Below are 27,990 nucleotides of genomic sequence, written 5' to 3'. Positions count from 1 at the left end.
CTTCATGATTTTCCGCGTTTTTTCGGTCTCTCTCTCTCTCTCTCTCTGGCTGTTTATATATATATATATAATATTTCCTTCTCCGCGGAGATGGTTCTTGTCGCACAAGGACCTTTATTAGTCCGGAACCCCTCGAGGAATATGAGGGTGACTTTTTTATTTCCCTCGACTTGACATACGCCGATCTCGCACCGTGCGTATTTCTCCCATAGAGCCACTTGTTGCTCATCGCATCGTGTCCTGATCAAATTCTTGTCGTGGTGCGCGCGATGAAAAAAAAATCGCTTGCCGGACACTTCTATGAAGAGTATTTTTCATTCGCTTACTCTGTAATTTAATACCCCCTCCCCTCCTCATCTCTCTCACATCCCTTATCCTTGCGACGCCCTTTTAGTATATATAAATTCGCTATTGAAAAAGGACTTATTATATATACCAATTGGTAACTTAATATCACTCACAATAATCATATATATATATATATATATATATATATATATATATAACGAGGAAAAATTACGGTCACATTTTTTTTTATTTAGGTATTAGAAAATTATATACGAAAAAATTACTATATTACAAAAAAAAATTTCGCTGTCGATACTGTTTTATAAGAATCTATGTTCCTAAAACCTAAAACCCACAGCGGACCCTTGACCTAGAAATTAATTTAATTTTGATGTTATGTTAGCTGATTTTAAATTCTCTAATCCAGCGGGTTTTTTTTTACTTAAAAATTGATTTAATTTTTGAGGTTATGTTAGCCGATTTTAACATTAAACCGAACGACCTCTTAACTTAGAAATTGATTTAATTTTGAGGTTATGTTAGCCGATTTTAACATCAAACCGAACGACCTCTTAACTTAGAAATTGATTTAATTTTGAGGTTATGTTAGCCGATTTTAACATTAAACCAAACGAACTCTTAACTTAGAAATTGATTTAATTTGGAGGTTATGTTAGCCGATTTTAAACCCAGCGGACCCTTGACCTATAAATTATTTTAATTTTGAGGTTATGTTAGCCGATTTTGACCTCAAATTTAGAGGCTACTTGACCTCCTTAATATTTGACCATATGCGATTTATGCGAGGATATATGCTTTCTTCACCTTAATTTGTCACCTAAATTTTAGGTTATGTTTTTCGGTTTGTTTGTATTTTGGACCTAAGTCATATAAGTCAAGCAACCGCTAGATCTGTAGTTTAGACATAACCTCAAAATTAGGTCAAAGTTCAATGTCAAAATCCTATAACATATCAAGAGAACGCTATACTACTGGGTTTGAGATTAAAATTGACAAAACCTAACCTAAAAATTAGGCCACTTTTTGGGTAAAAATAGCGTTTTTATATCAAAAAGTTAAAATCAGTAAACATAACCTTAAAATTAGTTCAAAACTCAAGAGCTAAAATACAAACATAATCTCAAAAATTCAAGAGTTGGGGCGCATTAGGGCGAATATATATATTAAATATATTAACAGCACCAATTTTTAGAATTTTTGATATATTATGATTTTAATTAAAAAAGGTCCAAATTTTCCTTGGATGATTATAAACACGTGTAACACTCTTTTTTTTTAAAAAAAAAAAATTTCCAATTATTTGATGTATTTTTCATGTCGACGATTATGAGTCAGGTGAATCCCACGTTTCTTTTTACTTTTTTATTCCGCAGAAGGAACCATAAGAGGAATTATTTTCGTATACTCTCGAACAAGAAGCACCGTAATTTATTTTGTCGTTATACACGCGTATATTTTGTGTGCTTGATTGCCAATATAACATCAAGCTAAACACATATTGTCCGATTCGTATATAATGTCTCGCATCTCCAAAACGAATTATTCGGTCAATTTAAATATATGAGCGATTTCTCAATTATGTATATATATATGCCACAAAAAAAATAATCATTATCCAAATTATATAATTTTACGATAAATGCTTTTTGTAATTCCAATAACTGTTTACTTTACAGATATATTGTATATATATATATATATATAGATTCCAATACTGCACCGAAAAAAAATATTCTCGAAAATAGAGGAAAATTCCTCTTGCGAAAATCTTCTGGAATCAAGAATATATTACTCTCAATCGGAGAGTATTTTCCTCTTATTTTAATCCTCTTAAAATAAGAGGAATCCTTTCACGTGATATTGTAGAGGAAAATGTGCATTAAAATAAGAGGAATCCTACTACTAAATCAAGAATATTTTTTTCAGTGTGCTCTATAATGGAAAAACATATATATACTATACGTAACTTTTACTATACTTACAAAGGAAAATTTAAAATGTTCGTAAATTTCTCTGCATTTCTAATAACTTTTTTTCCGGAAATAAAAAAAAATTACTCCTGAAATTGTAAAATTTACTCCAAATATATAGTGTATATTTTTTTACTATTTCCGGAGAGTAAAAAAAATATTTTTTTAAATTAATTTGAATATTATGATGAAATTTTTTTTTTTAAATTAATTAAAATTAAAAATTTTCTACAAAAAAAGAAGAAAATATGTTTTTTTTTATATATTCTACAATATAGTCAAGGATCATTGAAGAAGGAAATCCCTGAAAATTTTAAACCGCGCAGTTTACTGAGCGTGTTACATTATATCTAAAGGAAGTCATTGTTTAATAGTGTTCGATCGAGCAATAAGTCGTCGTCGGTGACGCGATCAAATACAATTCCTTTAAATTCTTGTTTCCTTTTTTTTTCTAACTCGAGGGAATAAAAATCAAACGCGTTATATCGTCGCGCTAGATTTAACAATCTAACTATCGTTATAGTCTCATTCGTGGTTTTCATTATTTCCATTTATTTTTTTTTTTTTTTTTTCATTCCAAGAAATAATTTTTAATTAAATGGAAAACATATCCGTATATTTATAGAACTGTAAATTATTTTCATTTTGAATGTAAATTTAAAAAAAAAAAATTTTTTTTGTCATTTTGTTTGATTTAAGAATTGAATACGTTTTGTTATTTTTGTTCTTTTATTATTACGAAATGGAATTGTATATATATTGAGAATGCCAATCATGAGAACCACTGTATTAAAACCGCAAACCACAGTCCAATATAATGAGATTTAAATTACCGCGGGCCAGTGTGACATAGTGTCGTTTTTATAATATGCGAATCGTTACCAGACTTCAAATCTGTTATTCTCACGTATATGTGTGTACACACACACACATTTATATATAAATATAAATGTGTATACTTCTGTCCAATTAGGAATGGAAATTTGATTCGAGAGTCCCTGTCTTAAAAAAACAATCGATTGTTATTGGCCATCGTGTCCTCGAATTCCATTCGACGCGTAACCCACGATTATCTGAGAAATAACTATATCTTCTTTTTTTGCCACCATACTGCGTCTAATTCTTCTGAGAATTTACACAAAATATATTGTATAACTGTAATTTTTCTTTCTGACATAAAATTTTTTTTTTCAAATAATTTATAAAGATAAAAATTTAAAAAAAGGAAAACAAATTTTAGTAATCGTAAGTCCAAAAATCAAAGATATAGATAAAAAATTAAATTAATTGTAACAAATAATTATAATAACAATAATAATAACAAATAATATATAATTCGCATTATATGAAAAGTAATTTAAAATATTGATTTTCTAAATAGGAAAAAATAGAGGTTAGGTCGTTTTACGTCAACAGTTGCGTTCGATATATCGACTGATCAAAGAATTTAATTGGTCGGCTTTTAATGGCGTAATTTTCCTACTATAGACTCGTTATATAGCAATCATATGTATATTTATCCAACGGAAATTTATCTAAAATTACTATTTTATTTCACCTTTTTTATTTTTTACTATTTTTATTTTTGTGAATTATTTTTTTATATTGAAAATAATATGCAAAAAGACATTGTATGAAAAGAAATTTTTTTTGAAACAACCAAATTTTGTTTGGAGCAACCAAAATTTGTTTGAAACAATTAAATTTCTCAATCTAAACTAAAATGACTAAATAACTCAATCAAATAAATACATTTACTATATATAGTTAAAAAAAAAGTTTGGTTAATTTAACTAAATAATTAATTAAATACTTTTATTTAAATCAACCAAATGATTTATTGCACTAGACTAAAGTTTAATCTTAATCAAAACCACATTGAGAGAACAAAGCAGTTGAGGCAACTAATAAAATTGTTACAAATACCATTTTGATTAGTAAACTATGCTGCTATGCTAATTTAAAAGTCAGGGATACCATTTATAATAGTAAAAAGTTAAATAGTTTGTAGTTACCATTTTATTAGTAAGATGAACATACTTTTGTTAGTAACAATAACTAATAAATATTATAACAGATAACATTTAGTAAGTTAACCTTACTAATAAAATTCATCTTACCAATAAAATAGGTAATTCGATAAATAAAATATACTTACAACCACAATTATTTATTTAATATTATTCACATTGAAAAAAATATGTTTATTGTAACGTTAATATAACTTTCTTGTTGTACCAAGTGAGATATAAATCTTATATTAAACATATTCTTTATGCGGAATAATAATAAAAAAAATTTATAGGTTAAATTGTTATACTTACATTCAAAACGATATACATATTCTTCAAAGCCCCATGAGATGAATAACTTCCGCAAATCGATGGCACTTTTTTAACATTCTGCAAAATAATTTATAATTTATATAGAAATTTTATAATTATATAAAATGTATAAGAACATAAACACAAATGACCACGTTTTATCACGACATTTCTTGACGAGCATGAACGTGCTTTACAGTGTTGCCAACCGAATTGCTAACAACTGCCAACCACAGGTGTAAAACGCAAGTAAAACAGAGTTGCCAATGACCCTACCTAAACGCTACTGCGCTTGCGTTACGACAACTCTCTTATAGGTCGAAAAACGCGCGCTTATATAAAATGCTTAATAATAAGAAAACTTTAATAAAGCAATATAAAAATATTTTTACTATTGAATTTTTTTTTTTGTTAATTATATTGCTTCCTAATAAAAAAAATACTAATTTCCTTAATATACTTAAGTATATAATAATAATAATAATAATAATAATAATAATAATAATTTTATTTTATTTATATCATTGTTGTAATTATTTTTTAATAAAATATTCATAATCTATTATTATTATCATCAATATAATATTTATTATTATTATCATTATTTTTAATAAATTATTATTAAATATCTATGAATGTATTACATCTATATATTTCAAAAAAATGAATCGAATTTTTTTTGTACTTTTTCCCCAATTCAAATTTTCCTCATAAAAAAGTACAAAAAAATTTTGCTAAAGTTTTTAAAAAATATATATGTCATATATCATAGACAATTATTAAATAACAATTTAATGATAATAACAAAAATAAATAATATATTACATAATTAATTAATAAATATTAAATTGATAATAATAATAATAGATTATATTGATAATAATAATAATAATAGATTATATATTTTATAAAAAAGTAATAACAATAATGATATAAATATAATAAAATTATTAATATTATAATTATTATTATTATTATTATTTTTACATACTTAAGTATCTTAAGTAAATTAATATTTTTTTATTAAGAAGCAATATAATTAACAAAAAAAAATAAATTCAATAGTGAAAATAGTTTTATATTGCTTTATTAACGTTTTCTTATTATTAAGCATTTTATATAAGCGCGCTTTTTTCGACCTATAAGAGAGTTGTCGTAGCGCAAGCGCAGTAGCGTTTAGGTAGGGTCATTGGCAACTCTGAAGTAAAAGTGAAGGCAGAGCACTAAACGAGTCGTTGAGTAACTACAAAAATATTCCTACATTTGACTTCAGCAGTTTTCGTTAACAAATGAAGCGGGAAATTTAAATTCATTTAAATTTAGTTTTAAAAGTAAAACACTGCAATAAAAAGAAAACTGTTTACAAACTAATTTCAATAAACAAATCTAATATTTTATAATTATTTTAGATTTAGAATAATATAAGGAAAAAATGACTAAAAAGTGAATTTATTATCTATCTTAATTTAATATTTCATTACACAGTCACATAAAACAAAAGTGCCTGGGTTGGGAGATCAAGGTACCTTTTCCCCCATGTATTTTAGGTCGCTGAACACAAATCTGTAGTCCGTTTTGCTCCTGCACGTGTACGTTTCTTCCTAACCTCAAAAAACATTTCATATTTTTGGTGGTATACGATTTTTTTTTTAAATTGATGGATTTATATGAAACTTTGTATTTAGAGGTTTTTGAGGTCGCTGATTACGAATCTGAAGTCAAATATTGAAAATTCAAAATTGCAGATCCAATATGGAGGATAAATTTTTAAAAAATTGTTGGATTTTTATGAAACTTGATACCGAGGGTTTTTTTGTGGTTGCTGATTGATAATTTGAAGTCAGATTTTTATAATTCAACATGACGGTAGTGTATTCTTATACTTCTTATACGTTTATTTCAAGTTTCATTAAAATTCAACAATTTTTAAAAAATTCGTCCTCAATAGTGGATCCGCCATTTTGAATTTAAAAAATCTGACTTCAGATTCGTAATAAGCGACCAAAAAAAAACCCTAAATACTTAATTTTATATAAATCCATCAATTTTAAAAAAAAAATCATATATACTACCAAAAATTGGAAATGTTTTTTGAGTTTAGGAAGAAACGTACACGTGCAGGAGCAAAACGGACTACAGATTCGTGTTGAGCGGCTCAAAATACATGGAGGTTAGGGCACTTTGATCTCCCAACCCGCAGGCACTTTTTTTTGTGTTGCTGTGTTATCTATTTTTCTTAAAAATTATGTATAAAAATTATTTATTTCAATATAAATTTTATTATGTTAGTTACAATAATAGCTGCAAATAAGCTTCGAATTAAATTTCCATTTGCCAAAATACCACAGAAAAAAGATAAAAGATGCATTTTATTGAAATGAACCAAATTTTTATTTGAATTAACTAAACTTTTTAATTGTATCAAATTAATTAAACGGTTTCCTTAAGTAAAATTAACTTTTTCTCTGAATGTAATTTAAATAAATAGAAATGTACAATGTATTGAAAATAATAAAAAAAAATTGTAATTCCTATAAATAGATAAAAATTGCATAAACAAGCCACGAAGAAGAATGATGCATTCAATTAGTAATTTTTTTTTGTCGCACTGGAACTAAATTGATTTGCGTATAACACTATCCAATTGAAATTTGTAGAGCGAAGAATCGAAACGCGACAAAAAATTGTTTTCTTCAAGGCGCAACACACACACACACACACACATGTATAAATGATTTTTCCAATGCGCCGGCGCTCTCGCATTAAAATTCGATTTGTCACGATGTCGCAAAGGCGCGCAGGTAGCATGAGAGAAAGAGGGATACATATAGTGTGAGAGTTTGGGTTTATAAACCAAATGTCAAAAAAAAGGGCACAAGGAAGCTTATCTATAAACCCTCTGATTTTCTTTGAACGTTTTTGTCAATCAATTAAAGGTGATCTCTCTCACCCGCAATTTAGAACGCATTAAAATTCCCCCGTGTACATTCCAGAACCCTCCTTTTATATATATTATACATATATATATAGCAACCTGTGTGAGAAAGGATATGTATGAGAAATCTCAAGAAAAACAAAATTCATTTAATTTCAAATATTTTCTATTTTTTCATCAAAGTGTATTTTTTAGAGGACCTTATAATGATTAATGATTAAATGACTTTCATTTTTCCTTTGATTTTCACTTTCACTTTTACTATTAACAAAACTCATTAAAAAATTAAAATTTCAATAAAAATAGAATTTCAGTAAAAATTAATGTGAAAGTGAAAATGAAAGTCAATGTCGATGTGAAAGTCAAAATGAAATTACATAATTGCACCTGTGATCTAAAATTAAAAACGTTTTTTTCCCTTCTTTTCCATACAAAAGGGACCCAAAGAAAGAATCTTTTTTATCAAAAGGGATAAACACAGCTCCACAAAAAAAAATTGTCATGTACTTTTGACCGGAATACCCTAACCCTATGTATTTTGACGCGCTGAACACGAATTCTAAGTCCGTTTTGCTCCATCACGTCAGGATTTTTTTCTAACCACAAAAAACATGTCGGATTTTAAGAAGTGTACGCAATTTTTTTAAAAATTGATGTATTAACTTCAAACTTAATATTTGGGGGTTTTTTGTGTCGCTGATTACGAATCTGAAGTTAAATTTTCAAAATTTAAAATGGCGGCTCCAATATGGCGGAAGAATTTTTCCAATTTCATATTTTACATAATTTAAATTTTGTCTCAAATCTGTGCGTTTATTTTTGATAGAGATAGCTTTTTATCTTTGTTTTAATTAACAGCGTAATGTTAATAAAATAATGACTTTTTATTTATACAATATGTTTAAGAAGGAATCAAATATTATTAAAAAAAATTGGCTTAAAGATATCATATAAATTGAATAAGCTATACAAGCTTTCAAAGTTGCCCTTTGTCAAAACCATGCAAAAAACCATGTATTTTTAGTCTTTAAAAATCTGTAACAAATACAAAAAATTTTTTGGTTATATGCAATTTTGTATAGAAACTTAAGAATAGTGTAGCTACTTATTTCATTTTGTCTTAATAACGTACGATTTTTTTTTATCCAAGTTATGAGCTTTCAAAAACAGGGATCTTTACATTTTGAACCGATAGTAGGCGATTTTTTTAAAAACTGATGGATTTACTTCAAACTTGATATATGGGGGTTTTTTGGCTAACTGATTACGAATCTGATGTTAGATTTTCAAAATTCAAAATGGCGGATTCAACATGGCGGACTTTATAAAAGAAAATTTAATGTTTTTTATGAAACTGAGTATATCTAGGGGTTTTTTTTGGGTCGCTGATTGCAAATCTGACGTCAGATTTTCGAAATTCGGTATATGTCTGATTCAATATTAAGGAATTATTTTAAAAAATTTGTCAGATTTTTATTAAATGTGATATCTACAGGTATTCTAAGTTGCTGAGTGTGTTTTCGAAGCGGATTTCTCACATTTTTAAATATGGCATCTATTAAAATTTTTTCATAAAATATTCCTCTTGGTTACAGATTGGATATGTTTGGTGCTGAAGCCGAATAAGAAAGTGCATTGTTCCATTCTGCATTTTATTCTCTTATACCAAATTTTATGTAAATCTTAATATCTTTTAAAAATTCATCCGCCATATTGGAGCCGCCATTTTAAATTTTGAAAATTTAACTTCGGATTCGCGTAATTAGCGACCCAAAAAAAAACCCCTAGTTACCAAGTTTGAAGTAAATCTGAAAATTTTTTCAAAATTCGTCCGCCATATTGGATCAGCCATTTTGAATTTTGAAAATCTAACTTCAGATTCGTAATTAGCGACCCAAAAAAACCCCCAGACATCAACTTTGAAGTAAATCCATCAATTTTTAAAAAAAATCGCCTACCTCTCAAAATCCGACATGTTTTTTGTGGTTAGAAAAAAATCCTGACGTGATGGAGCAAAACGGACATCGGCTAGGGTATTTCGGTCAAAAGTACATGACAATTTTTTTTTGTGGGGCTGTATGTAATTATATACTAAAATACATATTTAGGTTATAAGTTTAATTTCTGAAATTTTGGGCATTTAAAATTTATATTTTCTGATTAATACATTGAAAACAAAATTTTTTGAAGGTTAGGTTATTAATATAATGGCCAACTTGACCAGTAGCTCGCCCTCTGTAGTTCATAATTTGATTTAATTATACCCGTCACTAAAAGTGAGGGCATTTTTATTTTGTTCCCTTCGTAAAATTCGCATTTTTCGAAAATATTCCGTTTTACACACTCCATGATGATACATACAGTATATACAGTATATATAAGCCTCGAGGCTAGTAGCCAGGGACCTGTCATTATTGAAATCTATGTTTAATACTGCCACGCCAGCTTCAGCCCGTTTACATTATCAGATTAACACATTTCTTGAAGGAAGAAGCTCAGCGAGAGCAAGAGAGCCAGAAAGAGAGAGAGAGAGAGAGATGGCAAAAAAAGAAGAAATAAGACGGAATAAAGATCAAGTATCTCCCCCACCCATTTTGCATAGACATATCGATATATATATACCTTTTTGGATTTTCTTTAAGAGATTGCCGACCTCTTCGCGCGCATATACTAAAAATCTCTCGGGGGACATTTATCTAAACGACATATCTACAGGCTAAAAGAAAGGTTCATTCTGCTGGTATTGATTTCGATCGAATATTAAACGCCATCTTGGAATGCGTGCGATCACACTTTGTCCTAATGGACGGCGACACTTGCCTCAAGATATAATATATAGCGATCCGCTTTTAAGATCACCTGTGTGTGACTTTTCAATGAGAATTGATTTTGATTAATACAACGTCATGATTGTCCATTAATAATATATCCCGCACATATAGGTATATATATACGATCGCGGCCAGTCGACGATTAAGTATATACTTGTTACATCATTTGTCGTTTTCTTTTTTCATGAGCAATTTATGTTCTGCTTTTGTATACTATATATATGTATATATGTTGAGAGATAATACATGACAAATGATTGTTCACTTTTTAACGAATATGTAAAAGAAAGAAAATGTTTTGTAGTGAATTGAAAAATTATTTTTACTTTCATTCTACACTGAAAAAAATTCCTAACCCCCTTATACCGCAGGAATTGACTAATTTGCCTGAATTAGTAGTTTTCTACTAGCAGTTAGTAGTTTTCTACTAAAAAAAGAGTCAAAACTGTTACTTATTCAATTAGTAAACGAATCCGCACTTTTTCATTAGTAGAAAACAACCCAATGAAAAAAATACCATTGGCGTATTAATGGCCCAATAATGGGAGCCAGGGATGCCAATATAATTTCAATAATGGCACCCAATAATGGACCATTATTGGTAAAGTCATGGGCTGTCCACGCCGATGCCAATGATTGGCAAGTTATTAACAACCAATAATTAGCCAATATTAAAAATTTTAATAATAATAATTTAAAAAAACATTTTTTATTTTTATTATTTTTTAATAGTTATTATTATTATTATTTTATTTTTCATAATTAAATTAAAATCAAAAAATGGTCATCAAAGTATTAGTAAAACCATTTCTTCCAAAAAAGAGTTTGTCTCAAATCCAATAAATAGGAGAGACATCGGGCAGAAAAAAAAATTTTTGACAAGAAAAAAAATTTTCGATCACTGCTTTATATACCAATCTAATGGCACCTCAAATATTCTATTTTATAATTAATGAATTATTAAGTATGACATTATGTTATTAATAATTATTTATGACATTAATTATTTATTAAGTTAATTATTTGTCATATTTAAAATAAAATAAAATATTATATCTAATAAAATCAAATTTTTCAAATGTTCTTTATTTTCTTTTTTCATTTTATGAAACCAAATGCGAAATATTAAAATATTGGTTTTAACTAATAAATAACACCGTAAAAACATTTTTAGTGTGATACCCGCAAGTAAATCGACGCATTTTTGTATTTAATACAGCCGCACGAAAAAAATGTCGTGAAAGTTTTGTGACCATCTAAAAATTATAGATTAAGTTGTGAAAGAAATCGAGTTAAAAACACCAAACAACGTGTTTTTGAGAATTTTTGATTTCTTTCTCCTTAACTTGACGTGATAGAGACTTCTATATATATAAATAGGTTTAAATTAAAGCACGTCAGATTAAGGGGAAAAATACTGAAAACCCTGAAAAACACGGTTTTTGGGTTTTTATCCCACCTTTACTCAAAATCGTGAATTGATATGCAATTTTTGAACTCGGGATCGTGTTCAGCACACAAAAATACATTGGAAACCACTTTGATATCTAAAAAAAAAGCGTGTATTATTATTATTAAAATTGTTGCCTAACTTCGCTTTTTTGATACAAATTATATCGAATTTTTTTAAAGTCGATGGATTAGGTATTTTAAATTTATTTTCTCCCCGAGAAAAAAATAAAATTTCTATATATATATACTAAATAGATTCATTTCAATGCAACAATTTAAGTTTCAAAGAGTTACAAGCTTATAATACAAGGGCCACTGAAACGTGAAGTTATGCGCCAAGTAATACAAGAAGAAAAACGCTTCTAAGTGCAAATGCAGTTGATGGAACGAACATCGACAGTATAGATATGGTTACAACTCGACCTTGATCGAAGGACGAACACCCTGATCGAATCGATCCCATCGGATAATGTTCGTCGCGTATACAAGTATATATATATATATATATACGAGTTGCGACATTAGTGACTTTTCATTTTGCACCTTCAGTGAGCAGGGAACGATATATTCTCCTCATAATAGCGTGTTATTCATTTTTCGATTTGTCGACAATCACCTAACACTTTTATATTCTATATATTGTATTTATAGAAAAAAAAACTTCAATCATTTCGAACATTTATAATACATTTTTACCACAAATTGAAAAAAAAGAAAATATTTCTTGAAAACTTCTTTGTACGATTATAATTAATATGGTGACAAATTTTTACTTCTCTCACAAGCGCTAAATTTTCCTATACCTATATTTCCATCATTCCTAAAATCTGAAAATTCAACTATTTCGTTTAATTAAACTAATAAAAATAAGTTCTTGGTAAACTATTTTTTAAGATAATATTAAAATAGTTTTCTAAATTGAGATATTAAAAATATTTTTAAATTGAAATGTTAAAAATGTTTCTGAATTTTGATTTATTTTTTCCTACAAATTTTTACTTATAGATTGGTTATAAATTCTAAGTTTCAGAAGTCATTGTCTCTCTCATATAACTTCGTGATATCAAAAGACGTGCGCGACAAAGTACGTGTCACGGCACTCCTGCTTCATTTAAGTTAATTGCAGGACGGACCCCTCTTTCTCTCTCTCTCTCTCTCTCTCTACATATATATATATATAAACCTTTTATAATCGCTGAAACCACCGATTTCATCACTGTCAGACTCTTTCGTGTCCAACAACTTTTTGTCTTTCATCCATATCCTGTCATGTCGACCCATCAACTTTCCTCTAACTTTGAAAACACGAACCCGTTCCGTCCACTTACATATATACATAACCTCAAAATTCAACGCTTCTTATAAATTGCCTTTTATAATAAAGCAAAAAAAAAAGTTAACCCAAATCTTCAACGAGTAAATTGATTATAATTTTAAATTATTTTTCTGTTTGATTAATATATTCACTGAATCAAGAGTTTTTTTGTTAGGATATTTACAAATAATATCGCACTGATTTTTACTGAACAATTCGATGAATATATTTTAGTATAGAACATAAATCTGCATCCGTAAACTAAATTTTCATCTATTCTGGAATTAAAAAATTCACTAATAACGTAATAAGTTTTCATATATATACTTTCCAAGATTGAATTTAGCCAAATTTTTTACGATAAATGTTTATTATTTAATTTTAAAAAATTTGTTTCCAAGATGCATCATGAATGACGTCCTTCTAATCTACGGACCTAATTTTGAGGTTATTTCAGTATTTTTTTCTATAACTTTGATCAAATTTTGAGGTTATGTTCGCTTTAACGCCTATAATCTTTGACGTAATTTTGAGGCTATGTTTTCCTTTGACCTATGATCTTTGAAATTTTAAGAGGGAGGGTCATATCTTTATCTCCGATATACTAATTTTGAGGTTATGTCCGTCTCAACTTCGTAAAAAACAAAGTTTTTGACATATGAACATTTTTTTTAAGTTACGTTCGTTTTAATCTATTATATTCTATTCTATATGTGTTAGCATTCAATCCACTGAAATTCTCGAGACAAATTCTGAACGGTACGCGAGTTTGAACGCTTCGCGAGTTAAATGATAGACGCGTGTACAATATGAGTACCCGTGTAGCGTGCAAATTCTCGCCTTGCACTTTGCTTATTATATTATAAATGATGTATATAATTAATTTATGTTCAATTTAATAAATACTATATTTACATTGGTAATATATATTGAATTTCACATTGAAAATTGGCAATTTATCTCGCGCATATCACTATTACGTGCGGTGTGAAAAGAAAAGTCAAGTTATTATATTTATAGTGAAATTTAAACATCACCTTCTCATAGTAAATTGTTTTGAAAGATAATAAATCAATTATATTATATCCATTTATAAAAGATTTTTTTGAAGATTGCAGATATATATATATATACAGCAGGAGGGGAATGAATAGTACAATGTGATCCAATTTTCTCATAGCCTCTATATATAATAGTGTATTTTCACTGCGTCATGGATGCTGTATATATATATGCGTATACTATTTATAATGAATCGATAAATAAATCAATAATCAATCAATAAAGCATTCGATATTTGTACACAATAATTGACAATGGTATTGTACACATGTATATATCTGTTGAAGAAAACTAATTTGTCTGCTTGCAAATTGACCCTCGGAGAAAATCTCAACTTTCTAAATCGAAATTCAACGGTAACCGCCCGCTTGAGCACGGATATCAACGTCCACCCAAACGTCCGCGAGGCCAATCTCCGTATAGATATGCCTACGCTATATCAAGTATATATATATATATATATATATATATATATATATATATATATATATATATATATATAGGGACAAATTAACTATATATATATATATATATATATATATATATATATACATACCAGCATCACTTGACGGTGAATTGCAAGACTCTTAATAAATTTATATGTATATTATACACAGAGTTATACGTCACTCGTGTGTCACGAGAATTCGTATACACCCACTTGTAAAGATCTTCAAAGTTCGCGGGAATTATGTCTGCAAAACGGAGCGGCATTACAACATTCGAGGCAAAGAGAATATAAATTAATAGTCCCTTTGGTGTGGCATGAAAACTCAGATATTCTGACAAATTAATGTTATCTCTATTTGTATTACCTTTTGATCGCTCAATTAATCCCTTCGAAGTCTAAGTATAGAAAAATTTTGTTTGTGCGTGCTCAAAACGTTCTAAAAAAAAAAAAAATTTCCAAAAAAAAGATATTTTTAAAGTCACTGAATCCAAAAAGGGTGAGATTTAAAAAATTCAAAATGACGCACAGAATATGGCGGAAAATTTTAAAATTGGTTCTATTTGTTCAAAATTCGTAACTCGGGTGTTTTTGGAGTCCGCATGATTTCTATAATTTAAAATCTGATTTAGCAAAAAACTCAAAATTTTGGATACATTCCAAAAAACCCCGAGTACCGAAATTTTAATGAATCGAATTAATTTTAAAATTTTCTGTTATATTGCGTCCGCCATTTTGAATTTTTTAAATCTGACCTCAAATTTGGATTCAGCGACTCGAAAAACCCTCGAGTACTGAATTTTTAAAGAATCGAATCAATTTAAAAAATTTCTGCCATATTGGATAGCCATATTAGTTCGGCCATTTTGGATTTTTTCAATTTGACCTCAAATTTGGATTCAGCGACCCCAAAAACCCCTGAATACCGAATTTTGAACGAATCGAATCAATTTAAAAACTTTCCGCCATTTTGAATTTTGTAAATCTATAACATCAAATTCGGATTCAGCGGCCCCACAAACCTTATAGTATATCGTCTGGCATTTGACATAACCACAAAAAACCTCAAATTATTAAAATGAAGAAAAATTCGGATCTACAACTCTAATCATATGATTACTTTATGTTTTTGGGGTCGCTGAGGCTAAATCTATTTAATTCCATAACGTCAAGCGATTGAAAAAAACTCAAAAACTCCCAAAATTTGACGCCAAAATTTTGATTTATAAGTGTCTTACCATGTCTACTATTTTTTTGGGTCGCTAAAGCAAATCTGAAGTCTATTTAACCCCATCACGTCCGGCTTTTGACATAACCTCGAAAAAAATATTTTAAAAATCAAATTTTTGGATTTTTTTAAGGTTATGTCAAAAGCCTAATGTGATGGGATTAAATAGACTTCAGATTTGACTTCAGCGACCAAAAAAAAAAATAGTAGACATGATATAAGACACTTATATAATTCAAAATTTTTCTTGATATATATCAAAATTTTGGGGTCCAATTTTAGAATTTTTTTTAATTTGTTTCAAAAGTTTGACATGATGGAGTTGAATAGACTTTAGATTCGGTCTCAGCGACCCCAAAAACATAAAAGAAACATGATTAGAGTTTTAGATCCAAATTTTTCTTTATTTTAATAATTTGAGGTTTTTTGTGGTTATGTCAAATACCTAACGATATACTAAAGTTTTACGAGTCGCTAAATCCGAATTTGATGTCAGATTTACAAAATTTATAATGGCGAACCCAATATGGCGTCTAAAAAAATTAAAAAATTTACAAGATAAAATTTGATAAATTTTGAGGTTATCTCAAATATCAGGATGGGGTTAAAGTGACTTTTGATTCGGTTTCAGCGAACAAATTTTTCTTTAACTAAACGGTTATTTGACTCTATATTTTTATTTAAAAAAAATTTGCATTCGACCAAATTTTAATTTAACAAAATTTCAATTGTTTCATTTTTAATCTAAATTGTTATATTTTTTGTCGAAATTGTCCTTTAAACGAAATTTATTAAACACAATTTAAATTGGGTAAATTTATTCATTGAATCAAAGAATTCACAGTAAATTATAAGGTATTAAAATAAGCGTTGCAGCTTATTTAAATGGCTTTTAATTTTCTGTGTTTCTCGCAATTTTCATTTGAACTAATTTCTATTGAAGCCAATTTTCATTTAGTCGAATTGTTATTTAAAAAATTACAATATGTTTAACAGAAATGTCAGATATCGGAATTTTAAGCCTCGCCTTATAGCTAAAATTTTTCCTAAATGTTCGTTTTTTTTTAAATATAATAAAACCTTCTTCCATTCTAAACCTAAATATCATTCCAAGATCTACGATCTAAAGCTATATACTATAGTTATACAATATTCTGTTCCGAATTAAGATACAATTTCCGAAATGAATATAAACAGTAATATTCTGTCCAAATAAATTATATAGATTTTATAAACAGCAAAATTCAATTTTGATCAAAAATTGATGCTTGAAATTAAACGATTTATAACAAGATATAATCTAATCGAAAGAACATATTTAAAATGGTTCAAAATTTTTTTTTCTGAGTGGTTGAATCTGTTCAAAGCTTTAATTACATTATCTGATTAGAAAGACAAAAGACCACTTGGCAAAAACCTGCGCATCCATATATTCCTTAAAGAAAGAAAAAAAAAACCGCTTATACTCCAAAGTGTGGCATAAAAAGTCAAGATTGAGATCAACAAAACCTAATCCTCCTTACAGCAATATCGTTGACACAATAAAATCCTATATACAGTAGTTAGAACACATTTCAATTCACTAGAGTGAGCACAAACCCCTCTTGTGGGAGGGTAAATAATCCTGTTACGCCCTTTTGAATATCACTAACATGATGTCACTATACGCCTTTTTAAATTTAACCTTCACAGTGATTTGGATTCGTTTCACCTCAAATATATATATATATATATATATATATATATATAAGAAAAAAGGGTCTCTGATATCGAAGGGGAACTCTAAAATTAGCTTTTTTTCAACAAAACTTGTCCTATACGATGTAATCGTGTCATTCACTATATTATCTGAAAGCCAGGGGCGAAAATTCCTATATATATATATATATATATATATATAAAATAAGTATTACTTTCTTATACTTGGAATTTTCGTGTTTAAGCAGGCGGAAACTGTCGAGGTATAATGTCACCTGTCCAGGTATACAGAGACAACCTTCTCTTTTGCTGATGGAGTCTTTCTATATATATATGTATACCTAACCCAATAATAACATCGGGGATACCATTGTTGAAATTATGGATTGCGAACCTTGTCGTGTTGTCTCCTGACCACAAAACACCATTCGCATTGTGTGACAAGTGCAAGTTTTTGTGACCGCAGAAGAATCTCCAATGGTCACTTTTGTCACGCTTCTTTTCAGGAAGTTGAGATTTACTCGAGATCTGAGCTATGTGTGTGTATATATGTCTTTTTGAATAAAGCATATATATATATATATATATATGACTTTAAGAATCCTCTTTTACAATATTGATCCCATTTTGTAAAAAAAGAGAATGACGAATTTATTTTATTTCAAAATAAAAAGAATATAAAGTACTAAAATAGTATCGATTTTATAGGTATGTATTAAAATAGAACCAAAAGGCAATTTAGTACCTAAAGTTGCGGTATTAAATTAATACCTCTATTGTTTTACAGTGTTTTTGGAGACCTTTTTTAGGACCCCCGTGTGAAAATCTTCCCAAAAGTCATCAAAAGTGAGACTGGGCGCCAATCTGGGCCCAACTTGGCTTCCCAAAGTTTGAAAAATCTATATTAATAAAATTAGACTTTTGTCTGTACATTGCTTAGAAAAGCAAAATTCTAAAAATAGCATTAAAAAAAATTCTGTCTGTCTGTCTGTCTGTCTGCACAATATTTTGTTCGCCAATCACGCATAAACGGTTTGACCGATTTATGTGAAACTTGGCAGTCTTTTAGGTATTAGACTAGCTTAAAATCTTAGCCATACCCCATTAAAAAATATTAACTTGAACGGAAGTTATGGCACTTTTTGTAAAAAACGAAATTTTAAAATTTTTTCGCTTATTTTTACTAGACTTTTTTTTTAGAAGTTTTTTGAGGTTAATTAATTGCATTTTTACCTTAAAATTGAGAAAATAACTGATAGATTTGAAATTGTGAAGAAAAATTCTAAAAATCAAATTTTTTAAATTTAATTTCTGTTATATTTTACTAAACCTTTTTTAGCTACTTTTTTGAGTCCAATTAATCAAATTTTAACTTTCCAATTAAAAAACAATATCATTGAAATGCTTTTATATAAGCATTCAATATATATATTTAATTTAAATAAATTTGAAACAAATAGAAAATGATCAAAAATATATATAGCTTAGAACATAAAACTTCTTAAATAATGTTTCTTTTTAAGAATTAAAGAATCTAAAAATGAAAAAAGGTAATAGAATAATGATGCTGTTTGAAAAATTTGATTCGAGAATTATCAAAACAAGGCTTAAACGAAATCAAATTAATCATGGTAATCTGTTAGAGAGATTCAAAACATTTAAAATCATTAATTACGAAGTTGATAAAGAAAAATAAAAGGTTAGTATATATTTAGTATGTGTTTTTTAGATTTAAAATTTTAAACAATTTTAAAATTTAATAAATTTGTAAAATTATTAGTTCAAGTTTTTAATAACAATCAACTGTCTATACAAAAAATTATTTGCACGAAAATACTGTTGGGCGCACACCACTATAGATTTCGCTCCCGCCGAAGGCGGGTACGAAAGCTATATAGTGAAGAAATAAAAGAATTAAGTTAATTGAATTATTATTTAAATAATATGCTGAACAAATACACAAAAAAGCGCAACTGTGAAAAGCAAAATTCACATTTAAGGAAAAATAAGGAAATTGAAAACTTTAGTTAATTATATTAATGCTAACCTAATTATATTTTTCACATCTTTGATACTAAGAAATTAAAACTTGTCTGCAGGTACTCGTCGTTAGCATAGTGGTTAGAGCGTTAATCTATAAGTCCGTAGGTCGTAGGTTCGATTCCCCTCGTGCGCAGTTTTCTTTATTTAATAGATTTGCGTTATTTCTAGATTTTAATTTATAAGTTGTACCAAAACTTGAAAATCAAATACATACACTTAGTGTAATTGCCTATTATTTAATTTTTAAATTATATAAATATTTTTTTTACTTTTTTTACTATATATACATTGTTTGTTAGTCGTCATCTTTAATACAATTTAATTTTAAAAAAAAGGAAGATTTATTTAAAAGGAAATTATATTTATTCATTTAATTTACTCTTTTGTTGTTAAATTATTTATATAATTATTAATTAACTATTATAAATAAAAATGGAAAATAACTCAATCTGGCCCCAGCTGGGATTTCCCAACCCTGGGAAATCTTTGGGATCAGCGTTACGCGCCCAGTTTGGGCGTTGTCTGGGTTGTCCACTTTGGACATTGGGAAACCCTAGTCTGGCCCAGATTGGGGCCCAGTCGACTTTTCCACACGGGGAGTTTTATGTTTATTATTTTACATTCCTAGTGGGATTAGCTTAATCAAACTTCAAGTGAAGTTTCAAGTTTGATTTGAAGTAAAATATTGCAACTAATTAGTGGAGTATGATGCAAAAAAAAGTTAACCCATTAACGCCCATATGCTTAGACACATAAAAATATCTGCACAATCAAAATTGGAAAGAGGACTGCGGTCCAAAAAAATGACTTTTGACGTTAAAAATTGTTAAAAAAAATAATTTGTTTAAACAAATTGTTATAAACAAATTAACAAAATTGATGAATTTTTAAAAACTAACAGCGCCATTCGATTCTACGGGAAAAATTACTAGAAGAACAAGTATTACTTTTTCAAAATTTTCACGCCATTTGTTATAAATAATTTATAAACAAAAAATGCACAGTGGTGCACCCATCAGAGCCCATGCTTATAGACACATGGAAATATCTGCACAATCAAAAGTGGAAAGAGGACTGCGGTCCAAAAAATGACTTTTGACGTTAAAAATTGTAAAAAAAAAAATTGTTTAGAAATTATTTATAACAAATGGCGTGAAAATTTTGAAAAAGTCATACTTGTTCTTTTAGTAATTTTTACCGTAGAATCAAATGGCGCTGTTAGTTTTTAAAAATTCATCAATGTTGTTAATTTGTTTATAACAATTTGTTTAAACAAATTATTTTTTTAAAACAATTTTTAACGTCAAAAGTCATTTTTTGTACCGCAGTCCTCTTTCCACTTTTGATTGTGCAGATATTTCCATGTGTCTAAGCATATGGGCGTTAATGGGTTAATGGAAGATTTTCAAACTTTGGGCCCGTCCAAATGTGAACAACTATAGTTTACGAAAGTTTCACGAACTATTTTTTTTCGTGTAAAAAGTATTAATTATTATTTTTTATGCTAATAAAACCACATTTGTCAACATATATAAATAAATAAACAACATCGAAATAAATAAATGAAAACAGTTAATACTCACGCTACTGCATATGCATCTCAGGGTTTATGTTACCACTTCGAGGATGGTGGAAGGTATAAACATTGAAGATTCACTGTAGATGGCGGGACATACTAAAGTGTAATTAACTGCGTTAATTCTGCGTAACTGCGTATAAATCTTCTATTGATCTGTAAAAATCAGTTATAAAATTGTAAAAAAGTTGATTGTAAAAAAATTATATTAAGTATATAGTGAAATAATAATAGCAGGGAACAAAAATTGCAGCATTATAAAAACAAAAAAATTATTTCAAAATATTAGTGATTTTGACACAAGTTTAAGCTTCTTTATATATTATATGTTTACCAAATCTATGATTATTATCTTTTTTTTATTCCACTTAATTTTTTTTCCATTGGTATAAATTAGTGCGCGTCATCTCGTCACACAAAATTCCAATACGCCCTTTAAGACAAATATATATATTTATAAATTCATTATTATAAAAAATAAATTACATTCTATATAACGATTCTTTAATATGCCTCTATATATCAATTAAAGCACAAAAAACTAATTTCAATTTCATTTTTTGTTACAGGTAAGCCCGAGGTTCGTCCTCAAGACAAAAAAAAACGTCATGATTAACATATAAGTCTTTTCTCGCACCGTAAGGGAATAAAAAAAAAAAGATACACGTAAGTCTGTTCTCTCAATTCTCGCAATGAAAAATTCTGAAGCGCTTAAAGCATAAATACTAATATGTAATGTACCAATATACCGGATTAAAAAATTAATAACAATCCGTTGCGTAATTTCTGTCTAATATGTATGCGACAAGAAAATAAATGTACGGACAGGAATGTTATATGTGTGCGCGACATCAATTTAATTTATGGACGATTTGTAATACTAGTTGTATTCTATTATAACACGAGTGAACAATGAAATTAAAATGGAGAGAAAAAAAGAGTGACTCTTGGAAAAAATTATAAGAGAAACTATGTATAGTATATATATATAATATGTTCTTTAACTTTTAAAATGGAAAGGAAAGTAATTAGTGACGTTGGCCTAATACCTATAATGCGTTCTCTTTTTGTCTCTGATCGCAACAATCTTTATCTGATTAGGGTCACTTTGCGTTTAAAGATCTATGCCTTCATCGGAGATACAGTCATTCGATAATGTAAAAAGAGGACCTTTTTTTCTATATAGCGCGGTTCCTTATTGTCTATATATATATATATATATATATATAACGCAAAAAATGGACGGAAGATGGAAAACCTTAATTATTTGCTTAGCCTATCTTTTGGAAAAGTGTCTTTTATCTTATATATATATACCGAAAAAAATTTTAAACTCAAGTTTCCCATCATTTAGAAATTTTAGTTCAATTTTTTTTCATTACTTATACATTTTAGTTAAATATTTATTTATAATTTTAAACTGTCAATAACCTTCTGCAGAAATTTACTATAAAGCTTTTAAATTTTTTTCCAAAGGAAATAAGAATTAGAAATTAAGGGTTAAAGGTTAAGTCGTTAAGGGTTAAACTTCAAAAAAACCTTCGGACAAATTTTAAATAATTTGATTTAAAAAAATTTTAAACATTTAGAAACTGTATTTAAATCAAAATTAACAGGTTTTTTTTTGCATAGAAACGATTTAGGTATAACATAACTTAAACAAGTTGTAAATTACATGAACATTTTGCTTCCTCTTTACGATCAGGAAAAAAATTTGCTTCCTTGTGGAGAAAGCATTAACATTGAAATAAACATACAAAAATAATATAATAATATAAACATTTAAGTTAAATTTAAAAAATTAATGGAAGTTAAAAAATCAAAAATTTACATTTTAACCGAAATTTCTAAATATTAATGAAAAATAATATATAATTTATAATTATTTACAATTATATCGATTCGTTTCAATGTAAGGAACATAATTATTTTATATTTAAACTTGAATTTAAATAAATATAAAATTTTTCAGCTAAAATGTGTATTTTCTATTTTTTAACTTTCATTAATTTATTAAATTTACCTTAAATGTAAATTTTATATATATCAATCGATTCGTTTTCATGCAAGGAATATACAATTATTTCATCTATAAACTTAAATTTAAATAATCACAAAATTTTATTGCCAAAATGTGAATATTTGATTTTTTAACTTTCATTAATTCTTTAAATTTAAATTAAAACTATACAGTTTATATATAACGATCGATTTGTCTTGACGTAAGGAATACGATTTTATTATATATAACCTTAAATTTTTCTATTTAAAATTTTTTTCGATTAAAAAAAATTTTTTGAAAAAAATACGATAAAATTTTTTTTTTGGGTATTTTTTAAAATCCTTTGGTCAGTTTTTAGATATTAATATGATAAATAAGCCTACCAAATTTTATCTAAATTCATTAAAACCTGTTAAAGTTATCTTCTAAACAAAAAAGGGATCCACACACACACACACACACACACACACACACATACATACATACATACATTCGGACAATTGATCAGGATCTCATATAAAATGTTTCTATATAGAGAAAAATTTGTTTCCGACACTTTGAAAATTTTTATAAACGAAAGGACTACAAAGCTTCCTTCACGAGGAAGCAAAAGAAGCTTTTTTTAAAATTTAAATCATCTTTTTCTTTAAAAATACAAAAATACATATAGGGGAGAATTTATAATTTATTCTAAGAGTATATAAAATTAATATTACCTAATAAATGATTTTTTTCGAGTTATTCTTCTCTAGATCCGTAGTTTTTTGTATAAACAGGGGCACCTCTTGTAGGATTTACATACTACGGTCTTAATTGATTAGAAGCTATGTATATTGCGCTATAATCAACTCTGGGTGCACTCAATAATATATATATATATATATATATATATATATATATATATATATATATATATATATATATATATATATATATATATATTTATATTTATATATATATATATATATATATATATATTTATATATAATTACTGATTAGACCCTCGCCCCCATAAAAAAAATAAATTGTTTATTTCAATAAAATGGACTTTTTAGAATTATAGAAATTTAAAACAAAAAATAATAAAATACTCGAAGCTTAAACATTTTAAATAGTATAGACATTTTTTCATGTATAAATGTTTTTTTTCTCTATTTGTTTCCATAGAAAAGGTAAAGGAAAAGAAAATCTCACATCAAAAAAGTGTATATATTATTTAAAATGTAGACTATTATTTGAAGTTTCTATCAAATAAAAGTTTGACCATTTAGAATTTTTAACACTCGAATTATCTACCTTATATAGATAATTATTTAAATTTATAAAATTTTTTAAAATGTAGTTCATAAAAAATCACAGAAAATTAAAAGGCATTAAAATAAGAAGCGTTGCAGCTTATTTTAATATACCTTTTAATTTTCTGTGATGTCGCGACTATTTAAAATTTCGTCCAAATAAAATTTTAACTATTAAAAATTTCAACCAGTTGAAGTTTCTACCATTAGAATTTTTGATCTTTTAAAATTTCGACTATTTGGAGTATTATTGTTCAAAAATAAAATGTCGACCATTTGAAGTTTCTATCGGCTTCTGATAAACTGTTTCAGATTCAGTTGTAGAATTTCACCGCGTAAGAATTTGAGAGAAATAAAAGTTGCTTATACATATATATATATATATACCCGTGTAGAAATTTCCCTACCAGGGCCCTGGTAGTGAATAATAATCTGGTCCCGATCAGGGACTGTTCAGGGCCAGATTAGGGCCACGAGAAAAATGGGGATTTCCTAATCAGGGACACATCAGGCGTAGCGTCACATTCCCGCCCGATCCGGCCCCGATCCGAGCCATGGCAAAATTTCTACACGGGTATATATAATACATAATAGGTGTTCCCTCAAAGACTACATATATATATATATATGTACTGTATCATATATATCCTGTGCACTGGAGTGTGATAGTCGTAAAATATATATACATATGACTCAGTCGCAGGATTTCTTCATTTTGCATTTCACCTCGCGGTGTCTTTCGGCCTATGGCTTTATATATATATATATATATATATACCCGTAATATCACATTCTTCGCGGAAACAGGCGTGAAACCAGTTACTCGACGATCGTCACACGAGTTTTCCCATAGCGATTACATATATACACTTGCTAGCGCGCAAGAGCCGAGACATATAGACGACTCGCTTATCAGGCCCGTGTGATTCGAGAAAACGTGAGATTCTCCAAGATCGATTCGATGAAAGTGTATTTACTCTATACACTATATATATATATGCAACATGTTTCTCTGCCGAGTACAATGTCCGTAAAGTACATCTAATAGAATGGACGATTGCGAGAAGGTCGGTCGTTCCTCGAGGTCTTGGAGATAGTCCTTGTGCACGCGTATTACCTACTAGTATAGTATATACATATATATATACATATTCGTATATACTTGTATATATATAGCTATATTCGTAAGGCGAACGCGTACATAAATAAACCGGAGGCGCTCGAGCGTGGGTGTGTTCGGGTCGAAAGCCCGTCGAATGCGGATTGACCTTTCCAAAGTATCTGTTGCCGTATTAACATCGCGTACACACAGAATCCCACATGAAAAACTTGATTACCAATTTCACCCAACGTCCCAAACTATTTTAGCTTCTCACATTTCTTATTGTGTATAGCATATACATATATCTTTCTGTATACACACATATAGATTATTTTCCGATGCAAGCATATCATGACTTTGAAATTACAAAGTCTAGCCAAATTTTCCAGATTATAACTAATGATTAATCCCGTGCAGAAATTAGTAAAATTTAACTAATTATAAAGCAAAAAGTGAGTCACTAATTTAAATTAGTAAACTTTTTTACTACTTCAGATTTAGAAAGTACTTAGTTCTACTTTAAGTAAGACTCTCTCATTGCCCTTGCCAGTTTTTCCACAAGTCTGACATTTCCCAGATGTTACTTGGTTATGCCATGTTTGTAATATAACCTAAAAAACTACATATCAAGGCAGTGGAAAGGCCCTTGCCAGTTTGTCCAAAAGTATGGCATTCCTTAGAGCAACTCGGTCTTGCCATGATTTTATGACATAACCTCAAAATAAAAAATAATTTTTAACATCAAATAAAACTATAAGAAAATTAAATTTCCATGCAAAATATTTTATCAAGTAATAATTATTTAATAATAATATTTATGATATTTAAATTATTTAAATAACAATTAATTCATTTAATTAATTAAAATAATTTATTTATTAAAATTATTAATTTTTTAAAAAATTAATAATTTTAATAAATAAATAAATTTTTAAAAAAATTTAACAATTTTAATCTAAGAATTTTATCAACAACTCAAAAGAAATAAGTGATTTTTTCTTTACAAAAACTAAAATTTATTTGTCTTTTTATTACTATATTATCTATATTTTAGATAATAAGAAAAATTATGTTTCTAAGTTTTAATAAAATAAAAAAATGAAAATATTGACTTATGTTAAATAAATTATTTAACATTAAAAATAAATTATAATTTATATATAATTATTGTTTCTTTACTGTTCTGCTGCTCAAGTCTTCATTTTCCTCAGTCGCAACTTATCAAATCAATTTTGTATTTATTTTCTCACTTTAAGTTGGCGTAATGGTTAGCGTGTTAGATTACGGAGTGTTAGGTTAGGAGGTTCGATCCCAGCGAGCGTTAAATATTTTTCAAAATTTATGTAAGCGATTGCGTTAAATAATAATAGGTAGGGGTAAATATAAGGTCTTCAGTAATAAATAATGTGTTAATTGTATAATTAATTCCATATTTAATTTTTTTGTTTAGTGTTGGTGTTACTACATATATTTGAAGTTGGGTCGACTTTGGGATTATTATTTGTCAGGCTAGAATAATTGTGCATTCTTCTGTTTTTGTTTTGTTACAAGTTTTTGTTGCTTACTGATTCAATCAATTACTCATTACAACTGATTATAAGCCTGTAGTACATTTTTCACTGATTGCTTATTTTTGTCACAAAATATATAGGGTAATTCCGAGGAAAACTCTTATGGCCCTGGCAAGTTCATCCCTAAGTAGGTTAAATCCTTGCAAAATCGTTTCAAGCCATTACTAGGGCCTTGCCAGTTTGCCATGTCAGGCCCTTACCAGAATCCAGGCGTACTGGGAAAAGCCTTGAGAGGCCCGACCATAATTTCTGCACGGGTATATATATATATATGTGACGCTTCACGTTGAAAGGGATCTTAGCTGCAAATAAATTTTAGGTTATGTTTAGTGATATTTTTACGCTAATTTAAACGCTAATTTAAATTTAAATTCAGTTTTTATTTTGGATCTAATGAAAACTTAAACATTACTACTGATTCGTATTAAGATTTAATCATCATTTTTTAAGTATTACTCTATAAAACACATACATAACCTAAAAAATTTTTCACCTAAATTCCCTTCTCTCATGGAGCATCACATATATAAAGAATATATACTATAACTTTGAATCAAACAAAATTTATGTTTAAATGAAACTACATTTAAACAACCTTAAACGTAGCTTAAACATTGGACCTATATAGGTTAAACCTACTTTGTACCTACATTTTACCTCTATACCTATATTGATTCTATCTTTTTGCAATGATGATGATAAAATTCTTTTCGCTAAACGGAGAGTTAAAAAAAGAGTTATATAATTTGCACGTTAAAGAAAATTTATAATAAACATGTTATAGTTGTATATTTAATTTTTAACCGGTGTCTGAAACGTGTTATGTTAA

At 27.9% G+C, this 27,990-nt stretch overlaps 1 protein-coding gene and 1 long non-coding RNA gene across 6 annotated transcripts in view; one reads left to right on the top strand and one right to left on the bottom strand.

Annotated features, from left to right (window-relative positions):
- Positions 1-21,331, bottom strand: part of LOC127283969 (uncharacterized) — a 113,419-nt gene extending 92,088 nt beyond the window's left edge. For 2 of the 3 annotated variants that reach the window (XR_007843411.1, XR_007843413.1), the window contains exon 1: positions 4,604-4,775. This is a non-coding gene — a long non-coding RNA (uncharacterized LOC127283969). Of the gene's footprint in view, positions 1-4,603; positions 4,776-21,198 lie in introns of those variants that run through there. The other variant, XR_007843412.1, reaches the window with a different exon arrangement.
- Positions 1-27,990, top strand: part of LOC127283956 (zinc finger protein basonuclin-1-like) — a 528,269-nt gene that overhangs the window by 359,053 nt on the left and 141,226 nt on the right. The gene's annotated exons all lie outside the window — the stretch shown is intronic.

The sequence above is a fragment of the Leptopilina boulardi genome, unplaced genomic scaffold, assembly GCF_019393585.1.
Source record: "Leptopilina boulardi isolate dan_hultmark-lab unplaced genomic scaffold, ZJU_Lbou_2.1 LbouV2_316, whole genome shotgun sequence".
NCBI classification, from domain to species: domain Eukaryota; kingdom Metazoa; phylum Arthropoda; class Insecta; order Hymenoptera; family Figitidae; genus Leptopilina; species Leptopilina boulardi.
This window is presented reverse-complemented; position numbering and strand designations above follow the sequence as displayed.